This window comes from Microtus pennsylvanicus, chromosome 12 (genome assembly GCF_037038515.1).
Source record: "Microtus pennsylvanicus isolate mMicPen1 chromosome 12, mMicPen1.hap1, whole genome shotgun sequence".
In the NCBI taxonomy this organism is placed as follows: domain Eukaryota; kingdom Metazoa; phylum Chordata; class Mammalia; order Rodentia; family Cricetidae; genus Microtus; species Microtus pennsylvanicus.
The window spans coordinates 88,413,452-88,432,670 of NC_134590.1; the positions used below are offsets into that span (position 1 = coordinate 88,413,452).

Genomic DNA, 19,219 nt, shown 5'->3' on the forward strand with positions numbered 1-19,219 from the left:
CCTGGGTGATCATAAATAAATAATTATTAATTGATTTCATTCTTTCCACCAACAAAGGTGATAACTTTTGGTCCCCATAGTAAATGAGTCTATGGAGCACTAAAATAAACTATGAACTTTTTTTTTGAGAGTTTTCAACTTACTTTTGGTACATAAATGACTGGGATTAACTAAATCGCATTAAGTTAAAATAAAACTAAGTGTAGACTGCTGTTTTAAAATTCTGGCCTTGTCTTTCCTCCTCATTTACTTTAGACTGAAAACTTATGGGGAAAGCTAATCTCTTAAAAGTGAGGGAAAAAGATGTATGGCATATGGTGGGTGAGTGTGTTCCTGGGTGCTACGCCAGTGCGGCTTGGATGCCGAAACTGGCATGGGATGCCCGGATTCGGATACAGAGACTTCAATGCAGGGAGAAGAACAGCAACCTTTATTTTACCCCAAACTAGAGCCTTTTATACCTTTAGGCAGCTTGCCGGAGACATGCTAAGCAGCCAGACATCAAGATTAGGGCATCTGTGTACTGGGAATGCTTATGTGAAAAACCACTTGTCAGAAAGAACACAAACATCCTTGTTGATTACAGAGGACAAGGAAGTTTAGCTGTTGGTCAGGGGGAGAGAGGGCAGCTAGATCACACCACCTGGTGAGTCAGGAAACACATATCTTTGTGTCAATACCAGGACCAATAATACATAAAATGATGGTTACATAAAAGTTCAACTTGAAGAACCAAGGAATTTGTCAGGGTTGCTTACAGGAGCTGGGATGATTTAAATATTGCCATGTCACCAGAAAGTCCACCCCAGCATGAATGATGATTCATGAATGTTGTAGCCTTAGAGTTCTCTGCTAGACATACAGGAAGCTCTCCAGGCTGGAGAATCTCCTCCAGGAAGCTTAGCTGCTCAGACAATGTTCCCATCAGAAGTTGTTTACAACTTCCAGAAGCTTGGGCAGGGCCCTTGTGACTCTTGACTCAGCTCCCCAGGACTTGTAAGGTTGTTTCCTTACTAAGTCTCAGGAGCTCCTTCAATGAGACAATGTTTCTATTCAGAGGAACTGCTACACTCCACTCCTTTGATGACTCTAGTTTTCTCTGCACCCTATTTTCTGTGATAGTCTCAGCCTTCCTGTTAGTGACAAGAATACCTATGTATGACACAGCCAAGGTTACTTGTTCTTAAGGACTATGCCAATGATTATGACTCTCTGAAATACTCTTATCTATTGCAAAAGTCAAGTTTTGTTCCAGGACAAGTAGCAAATGACAGCACTAGCATCAGTGCAAATATTTAGAGATAGCTTGACAGGCACGTCAAGATAATAGAATAATTGCATGGCAAGTAACTCATAATCTAGAGTATATAATTACAGTGCTGGGAAATGGCAAAGGATGTTCTCAAAACATGCACAGATTGTGAATATTCTTAAATAATCATTTGTTAACTAGTTCTGAGACAGCCAGTGGTGTCAGAGTGTGGGTCATGTGTCGGAGCTTTCTCCAAGCTGCAGTGCTTCAGGCAGGGTACCCTAGGTGAGTGTGGGCACAGAACTAGGAGTCCAACCCTAGCTGGCCGCTCCTGCTCGCCTTGTCCCTTGCCGTTGGCATGTATCCCAGCTCAGCTTTCATTTTGCCCCTTTGCCATTCCCCAGTGAGGCCTGGACAGTGGCCTCCTTGCATTCTGCTCCAAAGCCTCACAGCCTGCCTGGTCCTGGCAGGATAGAGCCTTCCAATCAGATGCTTCCAATCAGATTGCTGGAGATGACATAACTGTCCCCCAAATGGCCTTAGCAGTGTGTAAGAGGAGCCTGCAAGCTTATGTCAGGGCTTATACCCCCTAGCTCTGCATCCACACTCACTTAGGCTACCCTGCTCCACAGCAGCTAGGCAACAGCTCTGTCACATGACCGGCACTCTAACACCACTGGTCATCTCAGAACCAGTCAACACACAGTCTGCAACTTAATAACACTCTGTGCATGTTTTGAGAACATTCATTGTCATGTACTAGTAATGTAATTATTCTAAAACTCGGGTTACATTCCATTCCAAGTCTGTCTGTCCCCAGTGCAAGGGGAGCAAGAGTCCAATCTTACCCACCTGCCTGTGGAACTATGGAGCTGGGGAGCCAAGTGCTATGCTGTGTGTCCCATGATTGTGGTCAGTTTAGAGGCTGGCCTGGGCTGCGTGTCACTCAATACAGCCTCTACCTTGTGATTCTTAGCTTCCTTCCTTGGCCCTGGGATTCCCCACTGGGGTGTTTCCTCTGTAGGTTTGCTGCATGCCTGGTTAGATTTTGAACTTTGTCAGAGGTGGGTGGGCTCTCTTTCCAGGGTGCAAATGGAGGTGGCCTGTCTGGCCCAGGCTGGCCCTCGGCCCACAAAAGACCAAAAGGCAAAAAATGGCCAAAAGAAAAGCCTACAGCTCCCAGTATTCCCAGGTGGTCCCCCATCCTAGTACTATCCAGGCCTGACTCTGCTTGACTTCCTAGATCAGACAAGATAGGGTACATTCAGGGTGATATGGCCATAGAAAGAGGCAGCACACGCTGCAGGAGCCCTAGAGCTTGCTGCTTTCCTTGCCCCCACACCTGACCTCATGACCTCCAACACCCCTTTTGGCCACCTAGTCCAGCCAAGCCCAGCCAACACTCTACCCCTGACCTGTCTAAAGCGCACCAGGCTGCTCTAGGCAACCCACCTGCCCACCTGCCAGCAAGGCTCTCCTCAGCACTATGCCCGGGCCAGGACCCAGGATACAGGGCCAAAAGTTGCCATCATTACCAATGGACATTCTCTCCCTTTGGTCCCTTGTCTTCTGTTCCTCACCTGGCACCTTCACCCTGCCCCAACCAAGCCCCTGGTAGGTTTGCTGGCCCACAAACCAGCTCCCCCCTTGCCCTGGGCCTGTGGTCCAGTTTGCGCACACATCTGACTCCCTTGGTGGGGAATCCACTGGTGTCAGATTTGACAGGGCCTCAGGTAACTTCCAGGGCATGGACTGGCTTTAAACCCCAACTCTACCCCTACCCCCACCTGAGGCCTGTTGCTTGGTAGGCAGCTTTTGCCTTTGGGCAGGTGAGAGCCCTCCTCCATCCTGCAACAAGTTTTGTCCCCAGTGAAGGCGGCATGGGGCTTGGGGTAGGAAGGTGGGCACCCGGGTTGGGAGTAGGGGTCGGGGCTGTGTGGTGGGATGGGGTGAGATGAGGAGTTCGAGGTCCTGCCGGGGCTGCATTTTGGCAGCTTTCTTTTCTGGCAGCGTCTACCACAAGTTCCCAGCGGAGGTGCCCAATTAGGTGCAGGCAAGGACGTTGGATGATAGCACAACATAGTTCTGTCCCAGGACCTGCCACTGCCTCCACTGTCCTGCAGGTTCTCTACTGTGGTTCCTGGATGGATCCCTTTGTCCCTAGGCACTAGCCTCTCATCATTGGGGAACTATAGGCTCCCCGTGCTTGTCCTCTTCTTCCTCCTCCTCAAACTCTTACTCCGTCACTTGCTCCTCCTCTCCCTTCTATTACTTTTCTTCCTGCTCCTCTCCCTCATCCTTTTCCTTCTCCTCCCCCTATTTCTCTTTCTCCTCCTCTATTGCAGTTCCTCAAACCCCCCCCCCTGACCAGTGCTCATCAAGAATCAAGAAATCCAAAAGTCTGGGATAGGGTTAGAGAGACTGTGTGCAGGTGCACTTGTGTGCATATTGGCACAGGCATGCACATGCGCCAGAAGTCAGGAGGCTCCTTGGTTCTTTTTTGGGAAATGAAATGCCAACACCTAGGCTTCCAGTTCTGCCCCATGCCCACTCACACCAAAGCTTCACCCCTTTCTCCAGCAGGGCCACCCAGTCCCCCATTGCAGAAGCCTCCCATGAAGTCCTGCACCGCGCAGAGAAGAGGAGAAAATGGCAAGCTGGCCAGCATGGAAGATGCTCCTGGGTAGATGGTTCCTAGGGAACTTGGAACTTGGGCCTTGGTCCTCTCTGCTTGTGGTCAGTGGAGGGAGGGGCAGGTCCTGGGACAGAACTATGTTGTGCTATCGATCCTTATCCACCACTCCCTCCATTAAAGAAGACGCAAGAAGAGGCTGAAGAGGACCTGGGGGAGGGAACTGGAGAAGAGGAATGGGGTGAATCACACTTGGGATATAAAATCAATGAAAAATTCAATTGAAAAAGATGTATTTTATCTATAATACATCTGTGATGTCAGTTTTTCTGTTTTTAGTCTTGTACATATATATCCATGCAGGCATCTAGGCAGGCCAGAGAAATGAAATCATCTTACCAGGAATTACAGTACGTTGTCAGTCCTCTTCTATTGTGCTTTTATTTGGTGACACCTGTTTTTCACCTACAATGTACAGAATGTGATTCCCATCACATAAGTGGTCTACTGTTCATGTACATTAGGAAATATTTTTTATAGTGTCTTGAAAATATGGTTTGTTTTGCTTTTCATAACTTTACAAATTACCTTGAGATGATCATATTTGTATTCCAGTCTTCTTGGATGTCAGAATTTGACTGAACTACATTTGGTGTGTCTGATTTTTGAGTACTTGGATAGAAGATGTACTCCCAATGTTTTCTATTCACAACCACATTTTAATAATGTAAATATTCAAGTGATTACTAGAATAGAATATCAGAATCATTAAATACCTCATGCCTATACGTAAAACATTGTTATCTATCTAGTAGAAGTACAATTAAGTTGGATATATGTATATATATTTGTATATATAATGAAAAAGTTGAGGATTCAAATGTAAGCCCATGCTTCTACAACTATCTCATTTTTTTTACAAAGAGGTCAAAAACACATAATAGAGAAAAAACAGTATCCATCCTGATCATAATGTTTGTGCTTGTAATTATTCTTCTTTATTTGAAATTTCATAGAAAAGTAGAAACCTTATAGAATTTAGATGTATGTATTTAATGAACCTGGTTTAAAAACCAGCAGACTTTTCTCTCTCTCATATACCATTTTGTCTCTATATTATGTAGCTGGATAATATCCATGAGCCACCGGGAGTCCAGTTATATGTTGCATATTCAAATGAGCTTGTGTCTGTGTTACAGAAGTTCTCTGCTCTTTAATGTTCCTCATGTGATGACACAGATTTAATGACTTGTATTGTGTGCTAATGAGTAAATGTTCTAACTTTCTTTTCTACAATGGAAATATTATTAACAAAAATGGTATGATAAGTTCATTGAAGGATTTTTGCTGTGACAAAAATTCTCTTACTATCACCATACTTTTATACTTTTCTTTGGCCACGTGATTACTACAAAACATTGTGTTCCTATGAGACAAGTCCAACCTTTTATATCAGGAAAAGTCATTGTTATCTGCAGAAGAAACTGTTGAAAAAGACAAAGAAAGTCTTACACCACATAATTAGCATTGGCCAAGTTCTTCTCAGGTGTGAAATTTCCATGAACTATTATAAGGAACAAAAATGGCACTTATGTAATGTTAAATTATGTTAAAACTTACACCAATTTGATTATCTCTGTGACCCTATTACTAAGTTGTAGTAATATGGTTATTATCTCTAGAGTTCTTGTTATTCTGCTAACACTTTGTGTGAATCCTAAGAACAAGTGCTGATTTCTTTTTTGTCTACTGATGTAATTTGTTGCTGGATCATTTACTTTCTCTTGCTGAAAATAAGTACTGGTAATATATTTTGATTTAATTTATATACAGTATTTTATGGTTATTGATAGATATGCTATAAAATGCAGTCTTAAAGTTGCTATAATTTATGCTACATATGGTCTACTTTTACTAAACTATATCTCATTATATTTTTCTATGTGAAAGAAACTTGATTATTCTCCAAAGAGAAAATCTTCTTATGCAATAATTTTTAGATCTATCATATGAATAGAGGCATATCAGAAGTGGTAAGAAAGTCTGAATTCTAGGTAGTTTTCAGTAGAAATGTAATCCTTTCCATACAGTCATTTTATTAATTCCCATTGTATGTTTACAATTCCCAATTATATCACATAACCATAAAATATACATAAAAAGATTGAATTTAACAAGGCTTTCCTAAATCCCTGGTCTAGAAATTTGTCCCTGCATAAGATTCTCGAACTTGTTTCTGAGAACTGTTCTTGATAAAAATCTTTTATTTTTAATTACATGACAATTGTTAAAACTAGATTATCTTTACATTAGAATGAAGAGGTTGATAAATACATGAAGCCTTGACATGAAAGGAAGAGCTGTGTTCTGTATAGCAAGGACCATTCATTTCATAGAATACATTGAAACACTAATGCACAAAATTAAGAAACACGTGTTACCATGTTTTGTTGTGTGTATATTTATTATATAATATGAATAATAAGATAGATTTATGAATCAGAATGTTCTAAAGTATATTTCTTATAATTCATCTTTAAAGAGCCAAATTTCTGAGAGAAAAAGTAAGTTAGTATATAAGTAAACATTTGTGCTTGAAGATGCTACTATTGCAAAAAAAGAGCCTTATTTTGCCTTCGCCACTTCTACATTTGAACGATTAACACATAGGATGATATTTGAGCATACCATTCTGTTTCAAAATTGGAAGAACCTACTAATTGATATGATTCATTTTGTTTCTATCATTGTCATTCACACAGAAACACCCTTTTTCATCTTTGTAATGACATACACATATTTTGTAATTTCTGTAGTAGTTTTCTCTGTTATATTTCAGGATTGGAATTGACTGGTAATAGAAGTTTATTTACTCTGAAATATGCTATGAAGTTGTTGCTGCTTGAGGAATGAAAAGGAGTGAAACAGGGCCTTGATATGTACTTTGTGATGACCTCAAAATCATAATTCTTTGATCTTAGTTTACTAAATGTAGGGATATAAATCACTATGTATTATTTATAATATTTTTCTGTGCATTTTTAACTTACTGAAGAAGTAGTCACTGTTTTCACCAGAAAAATAAATAGAAGTAGGATTATAAGATATAATATTTCATATTATTTTCTAACCAGTTTTTGCAATGAGTAATGTGTGATGTTATAGAGAAATCTTTATAAGAACCACAAATCGAACAAAATAGTTGATTTTTTACTAACTTCTCCCAGTTTCCTGAACATCTTTATTATGCTTGAATTAATACAAATGCTATTGTTCATATCTTTTAACATGTGGTGTTATAGTAATAGACGCATTTCTATATTTATTTTTTCCAAATAGAATATATGAGTTATTTTCACATATCTGACTCATTGTTGATGTGACTACCTGTAAATTTGGTTATTCCTAGTAATAAAGTATTATCTACTAATGATTTTATATATATATATATATATATATATATATATATATTTGTATACTGTGATACATATATAATAGAAAATTTAATGTAGGCATTTGTGCAATGGACTAATTATAACTTAATTCAGACTAAAGTAGTATGTAGGAAGATCCACATAACAACAGCCACGAATGCAATCCAGAGAACCCGAAGACATGCTTTACAAAAAGAATATATTTTATTACACCAAATTTGAAAAAGGTAAAAGAAATGAATAATTTTTTGATAGGTACCACTTACAAAGTTAAATAAAGATGAGATAAACTATTTAACTGTACCCATAACTCCTACTGAATTAGAAGAATTTTCCAACCCCTACACCCAAAAAAGTCCAGGATTAGATGGCTTTAGCAAAGAACTGTACCAGACTTTCAAAGACTAGTTAATGTAAATGCCAACACTCCTCAAATTATTCCATAACATAGAAACAGAAGGAACACTGACAAATTCATTTTATGAGGCCACAGTTACTGTGATAGTAAACCACATAAAGACTCCTCAAATAAAAGAATTACAGACCAATTTCCCAGTTGAACATAGATATAAAACACTCAATGAAATACTTGAAAAACAAATCAAAAACACACATAAAATATTATCTACCATAATCCGATAATAGTAAATACAATGGAGGTAAGAAAATTCACCTTCTACCACATTCTGCTGTTATCCAACTTTCTCAGCACCAGGATTATTAATTAATCACTCAAATACTCATTCTTTGCTTTTATTTCCCTTAGAAACATCGCTGTGGACATATAATATGGACGTCTACAATCTTTCTTTCATTTTTATTATATATATATATATATATATATATATATATATATATATATATATATATATATATATATATTGGTTTTTCGAGGCAGGGTTTCTCTGTAGCTTTGGTGCCTGGCCTGGAACTAGCTCTTGTATACTAGGCTGGCCTCGAACTGCCAGAGATCCACCTGCCTCTGCCTTCTGAGTGCTGGGATTAAAGGCGTGCGCCACCACCAACTGGTGGACGCCTACAATCTTAGCACAGTGACTTAGGTCATCCTCATAGAGCTCTCTGACCTCCCGGAGGTGTGTTATCATGGCCTTTATCACCATCTATCAAATAACTTTGCTGGGAAACAGGGTCATCTTCATGGCCACAGTGACTGAGAGAAAGCTTCAAACTCCCATGTTTTACCTGTTGGCAAATCTGTCCCTGCTCGACATATTCTGTCCATCAGCCACTGTCCCCTAGATGCTCAAAAATCTCTTGACTGAAGATCACAGCATTTCCTTTGTTGGGTTGTTTGCAGCTCTATTTCTTGGTGGCCCTAGCGGGGACTGAAATTTTCTTGCTGGCTGTGATGACTTATGACTGGTATGTGGCCATATGCTTCCCTCTGTGTTATTCCCACATCATAACCAAGGTTCGCTGTGTGCACCTGTTGTTAGAGACCTGGGTAGCTGTGTTTCTTAACTCCTTTCTCCACACAAAGTCTACCTTTAGTCTGTCTTTCTGCAAGTCCAATTGAGTAAACCAGTACTATTGTGATGTCCCACCTGTGGTGGCCCTGTACTATTCATCCACCTACATGTCAGAAATGCTTGCTTTAATGTTAGAGGTATTTTTGGTGTTGGTTCTTTTCTGATCACTTTGATCTCCTACATATACATTATGTCCACCATCCTAAAGATCCAGTCAGTGGAAGGGAAGCACAAAGCTTTCTCCACCTGTGCTTCTCATCTTCTTGTCGTCTTCTTGGTCTATGGCACAACAACATTTACCTCTATCCACCCGTCCTCCAGTCAACATTGTCCTGCTAGAGACAGACTCATCTCTATGCTATATGGGGTCCTTACCCCCATGTTAAACCCAACTAGCGACAGTCTGAGAAACAGAGAAGTCAAAGGAGCACTCAGAAAAGTTTTATGTCTTAGGATATGTTCACAGAAAACATGATTGAAGAGTCTCTCAAACTCTTCTGAGAATCAATATACAAAAAAAGGTAGCAAAGTACTAAAACAATTATTATAGAAATAAATTGATAACAAACTTGCATTTAAATTCACATATTATTATGAACATCTTTGTATCCACTTTAAAGTGTGTAATTGAAAGATAAGAATCTTTGATACTGCATAGCATTGGTAGGTCACATGAGATAACAATATCTGTTGCTTCTTATCTGTATCAATCGCTATATCTACATGAATGCCAACCTATATATTTACAGATATCTACATCACCACTTTCTTTTTGGTTCTAATCTACATTTATCCATGTAGTTATAGATATTATGTTTCTATTTTGTCTTGTTCCTTTTAAAAGACTTTTATATGTGACCATGAGGGCCTTGCTTGCTTGTTTATCTGCTTCATGCTCACAGTGTCCATAAGAGTGTGTTGGGCCTCCTGGAACTGGAGTTATGGAGAACAGTGGTCACCATGTGGATGTCGGAGACAAAATCCTAGTCTTGTGTAAGAGCAGCAAGTGCTTGATCTTCTGAAATATTCCTTCCACTGTAATTTTATAAATTTTTAAATTTACATATTGGTTTATTATAGGTGTGTGGATGTTTTGTATACATACATATCTGTGCACCAATTTATTCAGTAACTGGATGCCACAGGAGGACGTTATATTCCCAGGAAAAGGAATTTAGGATGATTGTAGTTCATCATCTGTGTTGTGGGAATTAAACATGGTCTTCTTAATCTCTGAGCCATCTCTAAAAACTCCCTAATTTACTTCAAGTGATAAGTTTAAAGAGTCAAATCGGTTTTATTGATTATAAACACTGTGAGTAACAACTAAACCATAATAGTTACCAAATATCTATCATTTTGTGGTGAGAGTTCTTGAAAATTTCTAATTCCCACTAAGTAATGCATGTCTGATATTTATTATATTGAACGTACTATTGAAGTAACATTCATAGGTACAAAATATTATTTATTCTGCTAATACTGTGCATCTGTGAGTACAGAAAATGAACAAATGATGAAACACCCAAGGATGAAAGTCATGAAACAGTTTTATTTTTTTCGTAAGACAAGGCCATGGGACACCACTCCAAACACCATGGCCTGAGTTCAGCTAAGCAGACCATTTTATTCCTTTTTTCTCCTTTTGCTTGTTTCCTGACATAGCAATCCATATGTATGTTGTGCAAATAATTTGATTGACTGTAGTAAACTTGGTTAAAGTTTTCTAAATTCCCCCCAAAGTAGAAAAAGTTACTCAAACAGTAGCACTTATCAAAAGTTCTTTTTAGTACCGACTTGGGAGGGGAGGATTTCTGTTACAGGCAGCACAGTGAGAAACTTTAAAGAGTACTGACTAGCCTGATGTAGATGTCTCCTTTATGTTTTCAGATCCTTCAACAACAAATTCTCTTTTATCTCTACACTCCTAAATTCTATTAATGAACATATCTTTTGTCTGTTTCTTTGAGTTTGGTTCCTTCAAATTATTTGTCCTTCTGTGACGTGATTGTTTCACTAAGGTTAATCATCTCTATCCATTCATGTTGACACAGAAAACTTTCCTCTAGGGCACAAAACAGTGGATGGTATCTTTATAAGAATTAAATTTTACCATTCATCTGTTGAACACAGTTTGATCTCCTCATGTGAATTGTGAGTTATGGATCGGTAAGTACGAAGAAGTAGAGCATGATTTTTACAATATTAATTTATTTTATTTTAGAATATTTTTATTATTGCTTGAAAGGTTTGTACATACATATAATGTATTTTCATGAAGTCCATATCTCATTCTCTCTGCTCTAGTCAATTCCCCATCTACCCCCATTATTTTCTTCCGTGTGTGTGTTTTATTCTTCTAGCTGATTCCATTCAGTTTTGGCAGTGTGTGTGAATGTTGTAGTGTTATGTCATGGGTATGGATAGTTTTTCATGGGTCACATCCCTGAAGAAAACTGAAAATTGACATTCTCTTTCTTTTTATTTGGTTTTTCATGGCATGATTCCTTGGGCAACAGCCTTGGTTGTCTTGAAATTGGCTTTTTAGCCAAGGCTATCCTCTGTCTTTGAAGTGTTTGTATTAAAGGTGTGGGCCTCCGTGACCAGGCAAATTTTACATTTCTTGGCAGCCATCATTGCCAGTTCCTCTTCAGATAGATGTGGGATTTCATAACTAACCATCTCCTTCCATGTTGGGATTTTTGTCTGATTTGATTTTGTGCCTATGCTGTTCAAACTATTACAATCACTGTGAGTTCACATGTGATACTGTACAAGTATGTCCTAAAAAACACTGTTTTATTAGACATTCACTAACTCTGGCCATTAAAATCTTTCCATGTTCTTTCCTGCCAGGATTCCTGAGCTTTGGAAGGAGGGGCTACAATGTAGATGCCCATATAGAGATAGCTAAACACACTCAAATCTTTATTACCAGCACGTTGGACCGTTATGGATCTTTGTGTGTAGAGCTATATGAAGCACAGAGACATTACTCTAGGGAATGAGAGATAAACTAATATGTTGTATAACAATAACTAATTAATACTAAGCTGGGCATGAAATAGATCACAAGATTTGAAACTTGGTAGCACTGTTTAATTCTTTTATTCCTCTGGAAGCATGAACAGCACCTTCCGGCACAATGAAACCAGCTAGCCAGTAGGGGTGAAGCTTCCAGGTCAGCAACAACTTTACTTCTTGGTATTCCATGACTCAAGTTTTTGATGTCATCAGCAATAGGGTTTCCCCATCGTTTCTGGAGAGTAACCAAGAGCATTGACAACACATATAATGTTCAGGAATCCGAGCCATAATGACCCACAACTCCCATAATATGTAACTAATTCCTGTAATGTTTTACATAATTGCCAGTGGTGTCTACTTTGGGGAATTCATCTGCTCCCATTACAGGGTAACTTCATTTAAAGTCTTTGTATACATATTTTAGGAAGCTTCTGTAGGATCAGGTTTGCAGGTGAATTTCTTTTAGATTTTTCATATGCTTTATTTTCTTATTTAAATTTATTTTAGAATTTCACAAGAGAGTATTCTATTTTTTGTTTCTGTTTTTATTGAGCTATATTTTTCTCCACTCCCCTACCTCTTCCTCCCCTCCCCTTCTACTTTCTCCCATGGTTCTCATGCTCCAAATTTACTCAGGAGATCTTGTCTTTTTCTACTTTTCATGTAGGTTGGATACATGTAAGTCTCTCTTAGTGTCCTCATTGTTGTCTAGGTTCTCTTGGATTTTGAATTGTAGGCTGGCTTTTCTTTGCTTTATGCCTAAAAGCCACTTATGAGTGAGTACATATAATATTTGTCTTTCTGGGTCTGGGTTACCTAACTCAATATGATGTTTTCTAGATCCATCCATTAAATTTCTTTCTTTTTCAAGTTAATGGAAACAAGTCTTTATTAAGTAACTTTTAAGATCAGAACAATGAAGTCCTTATAATCTTTTACAGCAAATATATAATATCAGTGCATTGGCCATCTTATGTTAAAGGCCCTTTATCATAAAATATATGGTTTGAAACGTAACCCAAATTGAATTTATAATCCCTATAACTTCAATACATACACATAAAAAAGAGTGAGGTAAGATTAGCAAATACTAAACTATAATGATAATTTATCATGCTTAGTTTATGGTTTGTAGAAACAGTACACACACTTAATATATGCTGATTCCTTGGCTTATTAGTTGCAGTGTATGATGAAACAAAATGCAAAACACATGCTTGGTAACATACGTCCATATCTACAAGATGGCAGCTAGAGATACTGACAATTAACTATCCTACAAGCAAATACCATTACATCATAATATGCCACCAAGGCAACTTTTTTATAATGAAAAATCAAAATAAAAACAGCTAGTTATAAACTTTGTACAAAATTTATCTCTTCAAATGGAAATAAAAAAAATAAAAAATAAAAAATGCTAGTGAATACAGAGAAGATTTTTAATTTTGTTACACTGTCTTCGCTCTCAGTGCTTTAATTTTACAACCCTGGTGTCCAACAATCTAGGCGACATGCTCAGAAATGGGCACCAGGATGCACTCAGTGGTGTTGAGTCTCTTCCTCCTCAGCAGGGCTGCTTGCTCCCCATTCAGAGTGGCTGCACTGGCCCTGGCACCGCCCAGACAGTAGTCATGGGACAGCACTGCTGCCATTCTGCCCTCGGCATCATTCCCTCCATACAGCACCCTTGACACCGCTGCCGGTGCCTCCAGAGCATTGAACCCCAAGTCTGGCAACAGCACAGACCCCGGGGGGGGGCAGCAGGATCTTCTGGGTCTGGGAGGCAGTGGCCACTGGCAGAGACAGCAGCAGCAGCAAGGTCCTCTTCTTAAGTCCCTTCCAGCTCGTCCTCTTTCAGCTCTGCCATCCGGGAGGCTGGTCAGCAGGGTGGAGCAGTCTCCTCCGGAGCCAGCTAGGTCCCTGTCCTGCCTGTCCCTGCGCTGCCAGCCACTGCTTGCAGCCCTGAGCACTGACTCCCCTGGCTGGGATCTTAGGGGCTGAGTGAGGCCAGGCATTCCCTCAGCAGCAGCCTGTCCTCCTCAAGCTCTGAGCTCCCTGGGCTGCATAGGCAGCTGCAGCAGGGATCCCGGGACCATCGCCAGAGCCAGGGATGCAGCTTGGCATCTAGGCAGTGTGCTGTGGATGGCGGTGGAGGCATCAGGAGTGGCAGATGATGGTCCCATGGCAAAGTGGATCCTGGGCCCTGCCCGGTGCGCAAACACCTTTTTGGGGGGAGGAGGCCGCTCCAGTGCCTGGGCTGAGGAGCACCAAGGTCGCCAGGGCCAGATTAAATTTCCTTTATTTCCTTCTTCTTTTTTTTATTTTTCCATTCAAAAATTTACACTTCCTCCCCTCCTCCCACTCCCCTTCTACTCCCCTACTTTTCCTCCTCCCTCCCCCTCCCTGCTTGAGAGAGGGCCAGGAACCCCATCCTATGGGAAGTCCAAGGTCCTGCCCACTACATACAGGCCTAGGAAGGTATGCATCCAAATAGACTAGGGTCCCAAAAGCCAGTATATGCAGTAGAAACAGGTCCCAGTGCCAATATCAATGGCTTTCAGTCCGCCCCCAACAGCAGCCACATTTAGAGAGTTATGTTTGATCACGGGATCATTCAGTCCAGGTCCAGCTGGATTTGGTGAGCTCCTATTCCATCAGGCAAGCTGATTCAATGGGTGGACCAAACTCTCACGGTCCTGACTTCCTTGCTCATCTTCTCCCTCCTTCTGCTCTTCCACTGGACCTTGGGATCTCAGCTGAGCGCTCTGCTGAGGGTCTCTGTCTCTATCTCCATCTATCGCCGGACAGAGATTCTATGGTGATATTCAAGATAATCATCAGTGTGATAGTGGGGCAAGGCCAGTTCAGGTACCCTCTCCTCTGCTGCCCAAGGACCTAGCTGGGGACGTCCTCGTGGACACCTGGGATTCCCCGTAGAGCAAGTCTCTTGCCAACCCTAAAATGGCTCCCTTAATGTAGATATCTTCTTCCCTGCTCCTATACCCTCCCTTCCTCCATCTCTACCCTTCCACTCCCCCAAGCTCTTGCCAGTCTTTCCCAACTCAGCCTGCTTCGGGGCTGAGGGCCTGGGGAGAATTTCTTAAGGTTCTTGGTGTTAATTAGGCCTCCATATAATCACTCTTTTACCTTGCTCTCTCATTCACAACCCGATCCAGTCCTTCCTGCTCCATTATCCCCCCCATTCCTCCTTCAAACAGCCAGGACTCCATCTCCCTTGAATTCTCTACCCTTTTTGATCCCTTGCCAGGTTCATGACCTCCATGGCTATTCCAAATTGAGTACATACTGAATACCAACTTCAAGGCTAACATATCCATATTAGAGAGGTCATGTGACATTTGTCTTTCTAGGTTTGGATTACCTGGCTCCGATTGGATAGTTCCAGCTAATGGAAATTTACAACTAATTTCATTTTTCCTTACAGTTGAGAACTCTTCCATCACTTAAATATAACACATTTATCAGATCTATTCATCACTTGATGGGTACATAAACTGTTTCTATTTCTGAGATATTGTGAATAGAGCAGCACTGACCATGGATGTGCAAGCATCTCTGCAGTAGAGGGTCCTTTGGACACGTGCACAAGCATACAACAGCTGAATCAAATGATATTTTTATTTCTAGCTTTCTAAGGAACACCCACACTGAATTCCATATGGCTTTACCAGAAAATAACCACTCTTTAATACACAATCTACAGATTCCATATAATTCCCATCACTACAGATTTGAAACAGTGTCTTTAAATCCACAAGTACACTTCTTAAATGAAACTGGATGCCGCAGAATTTGGTGCATATATGTCTAGTATATAATGTCTTCTTGTTTAATTGTTCCCTGATTAGAATGGAGAGTCTCTCATTTTGCCTATTGATTAATTATAGTTTGTAGTCTGTATTGTTAGATACTAGTATAAAATTGCTATTTTCATTCCTGGAACCAATTGAGTGGCTAATTTTGTACATCCATTTGTTCTAATTAAGTTTCTATCTTCAAAGCTAAGATGGGTTTCCTGTATATAAGAAGTAGATGGATTTTATTTCTTTTTTGTTTAATCTTTTTATTATTATTTATTTATTTATTAAAGATTTCTGTCTCCTACCCGTCACCGCCTCCCATTTCCCTCCCCCTCCCCCAATCAACTCCCCCTCTCTCATCAGACCAAAGAGCAGTCAGGGTTCCCTGCCCTGTGGGGAGTCCAAGGACCTCCAACCTCCTTCCAGGTATAGTAAGGCGAACATCCAAACAGCCTAGGCTTCCACACAGATAGTACGTGCAGTAGGATCAAAACCCAGTGCCATTGTTCTTGACTTCTCAGTAATCCTCATTTTTGCCTATGTTCAGCGAGTCCGGTTTTATCCCATGCTTTTTCAGACACAGTCTACCTGGCCTTGGTGAGTTCCCAATAGAACATCCCTATTCTCTCAGTATGTGGGTGCACCCCTCGCGGTCCTGAGTTCTTTGTTCGTGCTCTCTCTCCTTCTGCTCTTGATTTGGACCTTGGGGTTTCAGTCCGGTGCTCCAATGTGGGACTCTGTCTCTGTCTCCTTCCATCACCTGATGAAGGCTAATATCCAGGAGGGTGACTATATGTTTTTCTTTGGGTTCACCTTCTTATTTAGCCTCTCTAGGATCACGAATTATAGGCTCAATGTCTTTTATTTATGGCTAGAAACCAATTATGAGTGAGTACATCCCATGTTCCTCTTTTTGGGTCTGGGTTACCTCACTCAGGATAGTGTTTTCTACTTCCATCAATTTGCATGCAAAATTCAAGAAGTCCTTGTTTTTTACTGCTGAGTAGTACTCTAATATGTATATATTCCATTCTTTCTTCATCCATTCTTCGATTGAAGGGCATCTAGGTTTTTTCTAGGTTCTGGCTATTACAACCAATGCTGCTATGAACATAGTTGAGCATATACTTTTGTTGTATGATAGGGCCTCTCTTGGGTATATTCCCAAGAGTGGTATTGCTGGGTCCAGGTGTAGGTTGATTCTGAATTTCCTGAGAAACCGCCACACTGCTTTCCAAAGTGGTTGCACAAGTTTGCATTCTCACCAGCAATGGATGAGTGTACCCCTTTCTCCACATCCTCTCCAGCAAAGGCTATCATTGGTATTTTTGATTTTAGCCTTTCTGACAGGTGTAAAATGGTATCTTAAAGTTGTCTTGATTTGCATTTCCCTTATCGCTAAGGAAGTTGAGCATGACCTTAAGTGTCTTTTGGCCATTTGAAGTTCTTCTGTTGAGAATTCTCTGTTCAGTTCAGTGCCCCATTTTTTAATTGGGTTGATTAGCCTTTTACAGTCTAGTTTCTTGAGTTCGTTATATATTTTGGAGATCAGACTTTTGTCAGTTGCGGGGTTCGTGAAGATCTTCTCCCAGTCAGTGGGTTGCCTTTTTGTCTTAATGACAGTGTCCTTTACTTTACAGAAGCTTCTCATTCTCAGGAGGTCCCATTTATTCAATGAAGACATTAATGTCTGTGATGCTCGGGTTATACGTAGGAAGTGGTCTCCTGTGCCCATGTGTTGTAGAGTACTTCCCACTTTCTCTTCTATCAGGTTCAGTGTTTTCAGACTGAAATTCAGGTCTTTAATCCATTTGGACTAAATGGATTAAAGTTTTTTCTCCTGTAGTTTTTGGTACACTTTATTTGTTCTGTGTACTTGGTGCTCTAACTATCATATACTCTGGTTGTTTTCTTTTCTGGCCTTATTGTTTATGTGTTCTTTGTGATTCTGTAACCATAATGTGTGTTTGCTTTATTTGGAGAAGTTCTTTTCTATGTTTTTGCTGACGATCTGGTCTATGCTTTAGACTTGGGATTAGTCTCTCTTCTTTATGCACATAATTTCAAGGTTAAGTTATTTTACTCAGGGTGTTTCAAATTTTCTGTCTATTCTTTTATTTTTAAATATTTCCTCATGTTTGCTCATTTGATCCAGATCCTTTACTTCACATTAAGTCCTGATAATCTCTCTTTTTTTATATTCATTCATTTTGAAAGACTTGCCTTATAAAAAGTTTTCTTTTTGAGCTATTGAGTTTTTCAATTTCATCTTTATAATATACATGTATGATATCATTTTCAGTTTCATCTTTATATAGCCCGAGTCAAATTCAACATTTCTATCTCCTCTTCAAATTCTGTTCTTAAGCCCTAGATTGTTTTTGTCATTTTCATCAAACTTACTTTTGTATTTTTCTTTGATATCACCCAGGCATTTATTCTCCTTATGTTCTTTCTCCTTAATTTCCTTGTTCTATGAATTTCTGTATCTTTGTCCCAAATAAGTGGCTTTTGGATGAAGAAAAATGAGTCTTCAAAAGCTGGAGGCAATGAAATATCCTAGAAGAGAATTATCAGTGCAAACTTGGGCATAGTTTTAAAACCAATAGATTATGCTTGGGTTGCGCATATCAGTCATGAGGTTCTGAATTTGAGACATAACAAGGAATGGCAATTTTAAGCATTACTGTCTAAACATGAAGGTATTTACTAGGTTATGATTTGTTGTTTTTCAATGTGCATATTCTCTAGAGAATTGTCCTGAAAAGGAAAAGAATAAATGATGACATTAAAGAAAAAAATCATTTTTTTCTATTTCTTTGTGCCTTCTTATATTATTTGAAGTCTCTGATATCATTTATGATTGTTCTTTTAAGTTCTGGGTTATGAGGTTCACCTAGATAATTTTCATTGGCAACCTTTTCTATAGGATTGGTTGGTTTTAGAAAGAAGATACTGGTCTAGTTTTAGATATTGTTGGTATTTAATGACGATGTCTAAGTATGTAGCTTCCTTTAATGGTTCTAAGTCTAATCTAGACTGAGCTGGTTAAGGTAGAAGAGAGGTTGTGTGGGCCGACTAGCCCTACAGGTTGGAGATGACTTGGGTAAAGAAATCAGGTAGACATATGGAGCCTGGCTGATGTACAGGATGTGCTTCCCATGATGCAAAGAAATGTACGCCTGTGTGAACAGACTGAATGTTGTGTTAAAGGAGCCTGCGTGTTGGGGGAAATATAGGGGATGTTTAGGCAGAAGCTTTAAAACAATTTTGAAACAGAGAGTAGAGGCCAGATTTTATTGGGACACTAGATGTCCAGACTACATCTCACAGATGGGGAGAAGACATGAACAGGACATCTGAACAACTTAACAGGTATTTTTTTTGTTAATGTATGATTCATGTAGGTCTAGCCCACTGTTGTAAAAGCTCCCACTGAGCTGATGGTCCTGGGCTGTATAAAGAAACAAGTTGAGAAAACCATGAGGAACAAGCCACTAAGCAGCATTTCTCAAGGGTCACTTCTTTAGGTCCTGCCTCCAGGTTCCTGTCTATACTTG

General features: G+C 39.8%; 1 protein-coding gene and 2 pseudogenes across 6 annotated transcripts in view; 2 read left to right on the forward strand and 1 right to left on the reverse strand.

Annotated features, from left to right (window-relative positions):
- LOC142832198 (ankyrin repeat and SOCS box protein 3-like) overlaps positions 1 to 19,219 on the forward strand; it is a 152,223-nt gene that overhangs the window by 26,339 nt on the left and 106,665 nt on the right. The window lies entirely within an intron of this gene.
- LOC142833253 (5S ribosomal RNA) lies at positions 2,420 to 2,538 on the reverse strand (annotated as a pseudogene).
- On the forward strand, positions 7,500 to 9,283 carry LOC142832938 (olfactory receptor 5V1-like; annotated as a pseudogene).